Here is a 7,633-nt window from a genome sequence, read left to right on the forward strand (position 1 = left end):
TGCATTTACCTGCAAGTTTGTGCTCTGACATTAACTGTGTGTTAATTTTAAAGGTTGGAAACCTTTAAAATGAAGTATTATATCAACCCTTCAAGAATAGACATCAGTAGCATACAATGGTAATTTATCAAAGCAAAATGTTAAAAAATAAATGAACACTACAAACTATTATACTTTGCATTGCTCTACTTAATAAAAGCAACTTTTCCATTTACTGAGAAACTGTTTTGAAACAGTGAGCATATTGAAATTGTTTTATTTTTGCAGCAAAAGGAAAAATGTAGTAATTAGGATACAAGTACCACAAACTTAAAAAGGTAATGTATAAAAAGTTAATATTAAATTTACCTGTATAGTATCAGGATTTCCCTAGCCTAGTTCACTTTTTCTAGAGATGGATTAAGGCAGGATGGGGTCGTGGGGCAATTTAGAAGTTTTGGCTCCATGCCTCAGGGACATCTAGACCCGTGTTTGTCAACCTTTTTAACATGGGGAAACCCCTTTCAGATTCTCAGGGAACCCATTTTTTATAAACTTTATTTATAGACACAGAAAAGACAATGTACAAAGTTATAACCAAGATATCATCAGAACAGTACAAAGCCAGAGTAAAAGAAAACAAACAATAACAGGCTCAAGGTTAGTGTTACAAAGATCGGGCCGTGGAAAACATCAGTAATATGCAAAAATCATGGCAAGTATCAACAGTTCGACTCGGTTCATAAACCATTGAACCAAAATAAAAACAACCAAAACTCGGGATGGGGGAGGGAGGAAGGGAAACTTTTCTGTTCCGGTAAATTAGCACCCTATTTCTTTTATTTTTTTTCTATTTCCATGTCATCTCTATGTCATGGTGTGTCCTGTCACTCGAGGCATAAAGTGGATCCCATTTAATGGCTTATCACACTACCCATAGGGGGTCCCGATCTTATGGGAAATGTAAATTGTGCCACGTGGAATAGCGATACCTGTGCAAGACTTGGCACAATTCAGCTGGCTCTAGGGAATATTCCATATAAGCATACCATTTATCAAAATATTTTGTCACAGCTTTGTCATCTGCGTCTGCCACCTCTAACAAATCCCTACGGTATAACATACCCATTGAGGATTCTATCAGTTTCAATCGGGGTGGATCTGCGTGAATCCACAGTAGCATTATTGCCCTACGGGCCGCCAGTAAACACAAGGATATCCAGTTTTTTGTCCCCCTAGCTAGTTTACATACCTGTATATCCCAGTTCCCAAACACACATAGAAGAGGTTCCATTATCAACTGTAGGTTAGTTACTTTCTTAATGTAGGAAAGGACCTCGGTCCACAATAATTGGATTGTCGTACATTCCCAAAGGTTATGTTTGAGCATCACTTTTTCGCAAACACATCTCAGACATTTAGTTTGCCTGGTCGGGGCATTGAGGTGTTCCTCAGTAAGCGGGCGGAATACCTTATAGGCTCTGTGGACAATCTTAAATTGTGTTTCTCTCCACAGTTTGTTTGGAGTAGCCTGTCTTACTGCAAGATATCCCTGCACTATTTTATCGTACAGGGCCGGGATATCAAAGTCTTTTTGCCAACCTTGGGACAGCCCAACCGAAAGAGGTTTAGAGTAGAGCATTAGTAATCTTGGATAAATGGATGATATGGAAGGAGGTATTACAGACAGCAGATTATCAAATCTATCCCTTTCCACCACCTTAGCCGGATTCAATAGTATCGCCTTACAGAATTCCCTAAATTGTAGATAATATAGTGGGTGTGCGGCCTGAGGGGGTAGGGCATAATGCCGAGCCAACACCCTCAATGTTACCGTTCTTGGAAGATCTGGCGAGAAAAAAATCACCCACGGTCCGTAGGCCCTTTGCTGCCCAGACTCGGTAGCAACTATGGTCCAGACCTTGGCGGAACTGGAGGTTGCCTTGAATCGGTAAATATTTAGACAAAGAACATGAGGGAACCCATTTTATAATGACTATATCCACAGCTCACAGTACATTAGTGGGAGAGAAGAATGTCTCTTAAATTACTGATCAGTGGGAAGTCTGCAAACCTTACAGATAGCCAAAAAGGCCATTTGTAACAATTAAACTTACCTGAGAGCCATAAATTGCTCATTGCTCAAGGAATCCCTATCAGCATCTGAAGGAACCCTATGATTCCAAAGAACCACGGCTGAGAAACACTGATCCAGACTGATAAGATTTACAATGGGCCCTGTATTCATTGTACTAGCAGACACCATCTACCTGCAAATATATCACATAGCAAAATTACAAAAAAGTGTGCATTTTTAGGTATTCAATGACTTTTAATATATAAAAGCATGTGTTTTATTACAAACAGGCTCAGAATTCATAAATGCAACAGTTTATCGCTCGTTTATGTTGGCTTCCAATACTACAACATATCTTGTAACTATGGAGCAACTTCTAAGGAGCAGATAATTTATAAAGTCCCCTTCTAATTGCAGCTTATTACATACTATTGAAGTGTGGTTTGCATCTATCTCTGAATTTCTGAAGACAGGATAGTGTTGGCACAAAAGGCTTTGCTGTTTTAATGGGTGGACTATTCTTTGGGCTCATTATTTTCATATCTGCTTGCCTGTTGGGACTTGTCCAAACTTTATTCCTCCCCCCCATTTCTGATCCCCACAGGGCTACTATTTCGTTATCTAAGGCTACATTAATTATCAAATAAATTCTTAGAAAAAAATAGTCTTTATTCTCCTGAGGAAGCTATTGAGAAATGTGTGATTAATGTGTCATATGTAAAAATGTAAATAAAATGGTGAATTGGAAACCATGAATTTTTTGTTCTTATGGGGGAATAAAAATAAAAGTGCTACATTGTTTTGGAGTCTTAATCCATTTGTAGTAAAATGCATGCTTTTTTGTATTATAAAGTATTTCATTTTAAAGTCGTACATTTTGGGTTTTCACACACACTATTCCTCGCAGTACAAATGATCAGGATTTTTTTGCACGTTGTGCATCCTATTCAGCATGGTGTTTATTTGTACAAGTAAATAATTCATAAAGATGTCCTATAGCAATACAGAAAACTGAAGCAATGCTCACTTTTTCTGTTTTATATCCTTTGAAAATGGATTGCAGCTCACTTGATTCCTCTGCAGTATAATAATAATCTCAGAGGGGGGCACAGCAAATATTATCATACTCCGCATCAGTTAGACTCACACTCTAGATGTTTCTGCCTCGCTGTGACCTTCAGAACACTTCAGAACATCTTTTGCAGATTGTAGCTAACAGTTCATATAGCCATTTCTGCATTATTATTATTATTATTAAACAGGATTTATATAGCGCCAACATATTACGCAGCGCTGTACATTAAATAGGGATTAATGTAGTACAACTTTTTTGCACACTCTCTGCACTATACCCTGCTGAATTAAAGCACATGTTGCACAATGTAAATCAAGGGGAGCTTAAATTGCTTTATCAGATTTAAATTTTTGTCTGTCTTGGTGCTTAATTTGAATATTCTAAAAAGAAAAATAGGTGGTCAAAACATTGAATAATAAACACATAAATAAACAAAAATACATAGCCAAATGTATCTATCTATATATATATATATATATATATATATATATATATATATATATATGCAAAAGATGAGCAGATTAGTAATGTATCTGAAGAAAGTGGAGCTTGGAATTAGAACTTAGGGGGTATGAGATGTAATGGGTATGTATCCTAAAGGTAACAGAACACATGGTAGAAGGTGCTGAGGGTATTGGGTTCATAATCATGAGTAATGGGGGAATAGGGGTTCATATAGGGATGCCCTTAAAGTGCAGTTGATAAAATTTTCCAGACTGCCCATTGTGAACACTGTGCAGGACATAACATATTCCACAGTCTAAATGGTGTGCTGTATTCTTTATACCATTACTCATCATAGTATTTCATATTAATACACAGTAGTAATCTAAATGAGTGTAACTTCATTCCACTTACCATGCACTCGTACCATCACAATCCATTGCTTCTAACCATCTGGGATTCAATACAAATACACAGGAATAAAATGGAATTGGATCAGGTGGTATTAAAGACATTTCAGAAGCTATGTACTTGTCCTATGAGTTTCTGATGTTCTTCAATGAACCCAGGAAAAATCAGCCAGTCCATTCTTCCCCTGGTCACGGAGTAAATAGGTTAATATTATACATGCTAATAAATGAATATTTTGCAATGCACTCCCCTGTACTTGAACTGTAACATGTCCAAGTGTTAATTTCCTCATTGTCTTCTGTGTGGGTAAGGCTACCATAGGTACACACGTGCAATAATTATTGTTTGAAAACGAACGATCAACAATTATTCCCGATTATTTTGAACGTATCGTAACGAATCGTATTGTGCACAGTTCTGTACATGCTGTAATGATACAATTGTTCAAATATAATACACACAAAAATGTACACACTAGATACGATTGTTTGAACGATGCAGGAAGTGACATGTACAGGAGAAATTGTATCACAGAACAATCCACGATCACTGAATGACCGTACACACAATAGATTACGAACGATCGTCGCCCAATCAGATCCGCCGGGACGTTGTGCACTTTTTTTGTTAACAATTATCGAACAATCTGTTGTGGATCGTTCGTTTCCGACGACAATTATTGCACGTGTGTACGCAGCCTAAGAGTTTAAAGGCTCTGCTAACAGTAAAATAAACAAATTCATCCAAAGGACCCCTTTACTGGTTTACCTGAATAAAATGGTTCTCTTGCCAAATTGGTAAGTTTTTTCCCAGACTGAATTGGTTCTCTTGGTTAATTTTTTAAGTTTGTTTACCTGAGTGAATTTATTCTCTTGACAAATGGTAAGTTGGTTGACCTGACTGACTGAATTGGTTCTCTTCACCAAATAGTAAATTGGTTTACGTGACTGAATTATTCCCTTGTTCCAATTATTAAGGTCGTTTATCTGAATGATTAATTCTCTCGACAAGTTGGATAATTTTTTTATGTGAGTAATTGGTTCTCTTGAACAATTTTAAGTTGTATTACCTGAGTAAATTGGTTTTCTTAGCCAGTTTGTAAATTGTTTTAGGTGAGTGAATTGGTTTTCTCGACCAATTTAAAGATGTGTTACCTGAGTGAAAACTGGTTCTCCTGGCTAGTTATATCACAGAAAACACCAGCTTGGTCTAATGCAAATTCCTATTCCAGTTAAATTGATCCAGTCATTAATAATAAGTGATGTGCTGGAGCTGATTATTGGAATAACACATGTTCACTTTGTTTCTTGTCACTCATACACTTAAGTATTTTAGGTAAAAACTGCTTTACCTTTTTAACTAAGCTCAGTAAAGTACACTTTGTTAAGTGAACAGCATCTGATTGTTTAGTTAATCAACCACATTCACTGATGAGGGGTTAAAGAGAAGTGGACATCATACACAACGGTGAAAATAGGTGCAAAGTGTGTCACTGCACAATGGCCTAGAACCCTCCTCAGCCAACCTTTACCCCCACAGGGGCTCCAAGTCATTCCTGCACAGGGGCCCAATGTTGTCTATGTCCACCACTGGTCATACACGTATGTCATACTCACAAATAAAGTAGCATACTGTGACATAGTCGTAGGTGACAATGCATTGGGCCCCTCCACAAGTGATGTCGTTCTTTGATAGGCGAAGAAATTATTGGAATCAATCAGATAAATAGGCTTAAATGGAAATACCTGCAGAGTTCACTGTGATCTGTTATAATGAAGCGTGTGAAGTGACCTGTGATGATTCCTATTAACAATCCTAGTTAGAAATCACTGTGTTTTTTTCTCCACCAGCCACATTTCTTATCTTCAGGATATTTTTTTTTCCCGTATGACATGCTGAAAATGTTCTCGTTGCTATGCATTGCCTTGGTCACTGTCAGGTTGGTAGCTATGGTTACTGATGGTGACGTGGAAAGAATTAAGATTCTCTAAATGTTTTCCAGTTCGCCTGTTTTAAACAAGCTGTGCAAAGAAAAAAAAATCTGACAGTGTCAAACAGCTGTCCCCAGCAGGATAATAAACTTTTCAGTTATTAAGCAAATTTCACGTACAGGGCTTAGTGTGAACTTTAAAACTTGCACATTTGTACATTTTTGGTAAATTGGCATGACATAGAGTAAAACACATCTGCATTGATTAGTGGTAATGATTAGTTTTCTGCACAAGACCTTTCCTACGTGTATGAGTGATGTGCCTATGGATAGATGTAGCGGTCTGGGTGATTAGAGATCACTTGTGAATGATGTGTCTAGAAACAGGAAAAACAAGCCGGATTATACATGGATTTTATTCTTTGCCGTCAAGCGACAGCTCAGTTTTTGATGCAAGGAGCTTTCGTCTGCATTTAGCACCTGTCTGGCATTTCATCTACTGAATCTCCTACTTAGAATTCGTGACAAGATATTCTCCTGTGTCTGATGCCTTCTGACCCCTGACTGTTGGGTCACATCTTCTATTTAATTTATAAGCTGTGTCGCTGGATTTCCTTTTGATATGGTCATGGCTGATATGCAACTCACACACAATGCCATCAAGAAAAAAAAGACAGGGATACTCATATACATTATATTGGAATGCAATCCAAAGTATTTTTTAAATAAAGCAAGAATGGATTAGAATCTCTGGTAGTTGTTATTGCTGTGCCTTCATTGGAGAGGTCTTCCTTCATTTCAGGAGGTAATGAGCCCTCACTAATGGGGGTAGAGATTACAATGGTTCACAGGATACAAATCTTTATGGAGAATAGGTAGGTCATAAATAGATCAATATCAGTTTTCATATTTCTGGCTCTGGAGATTCCTCTCGATACATTTACCACTCCTTTACAATTAAAATGGAAGCCAATAAGCAGTCAAGAGTCTGACACTCGCACAAACGTGTACATCAAGTTCACTGCATTGTGCTTGTTTACAGAACTATTTGCTTATTAATATTATAGGTATTATTTTTCTCAGTGGACACTTAAGGAAAGGGTCAGTTTTGAGGGCATGCAATGTTTCTTTTAAGATAAGAATATAAATCTCTCCAATGGGAAATTATAACAGCTCATAGTCAAATACAGTACATCAAAGAAAGTCAAAAAGCCCTCAGTTGTATCAATAGGAAGACAACGAGAACATTCTTAGAGCAGCGGGTAATTACAGCTCAATACATATTCTTCACTTTGGTAAATTGCCAAATTATTACTTTCTGCCTAAGTTCATGAAAACTATGTGCATGTTTTTTTTTTAAGCTCTCCAAGGCTGGAGAGGATACACCTTCATCAGTGAAGCTGGGTGATCCAGCAAACCTGAAATGGATTCTTTAAAAGTAATTTGCTACTCGTGTTTTGAATCCTGGACCAGATTCATTTCAGGCTTGCTGGATCACCCAGCTTTACTGATAAAAGTGTATTCTGTCCAGCCTTGGAGAGCTCTATTAAATCAGGCCCTATATGTTCGCAACATGTATACAATCTGCTAAATACCCAATAATTCCAAACTGCAGTTGTTTCAGGAATATTTTCCATTTCCAGTGCTTTGTAATAAAACATGGAAGGCTTGAGAACCAATAGGTTGGTGGAGTGGACGGAAATGTACCTAAATAAAC

The sequence above is a fragment of the Pyxicephalus adspersus genome, chromosome 3 (genome assembly GCF_032062135.1).
Source record: "Pyxicephalus adspersus chromosome 3, UCB_Pads_2.0, whole genome shotgun sequence".
NCBI classification, from domain to species: Eukaryota; Metazoa; Chordata; class Amphibia; order Anura; family Pyxicephalidae; genus Pyxicephalus; species Pyxicephalus adspersus.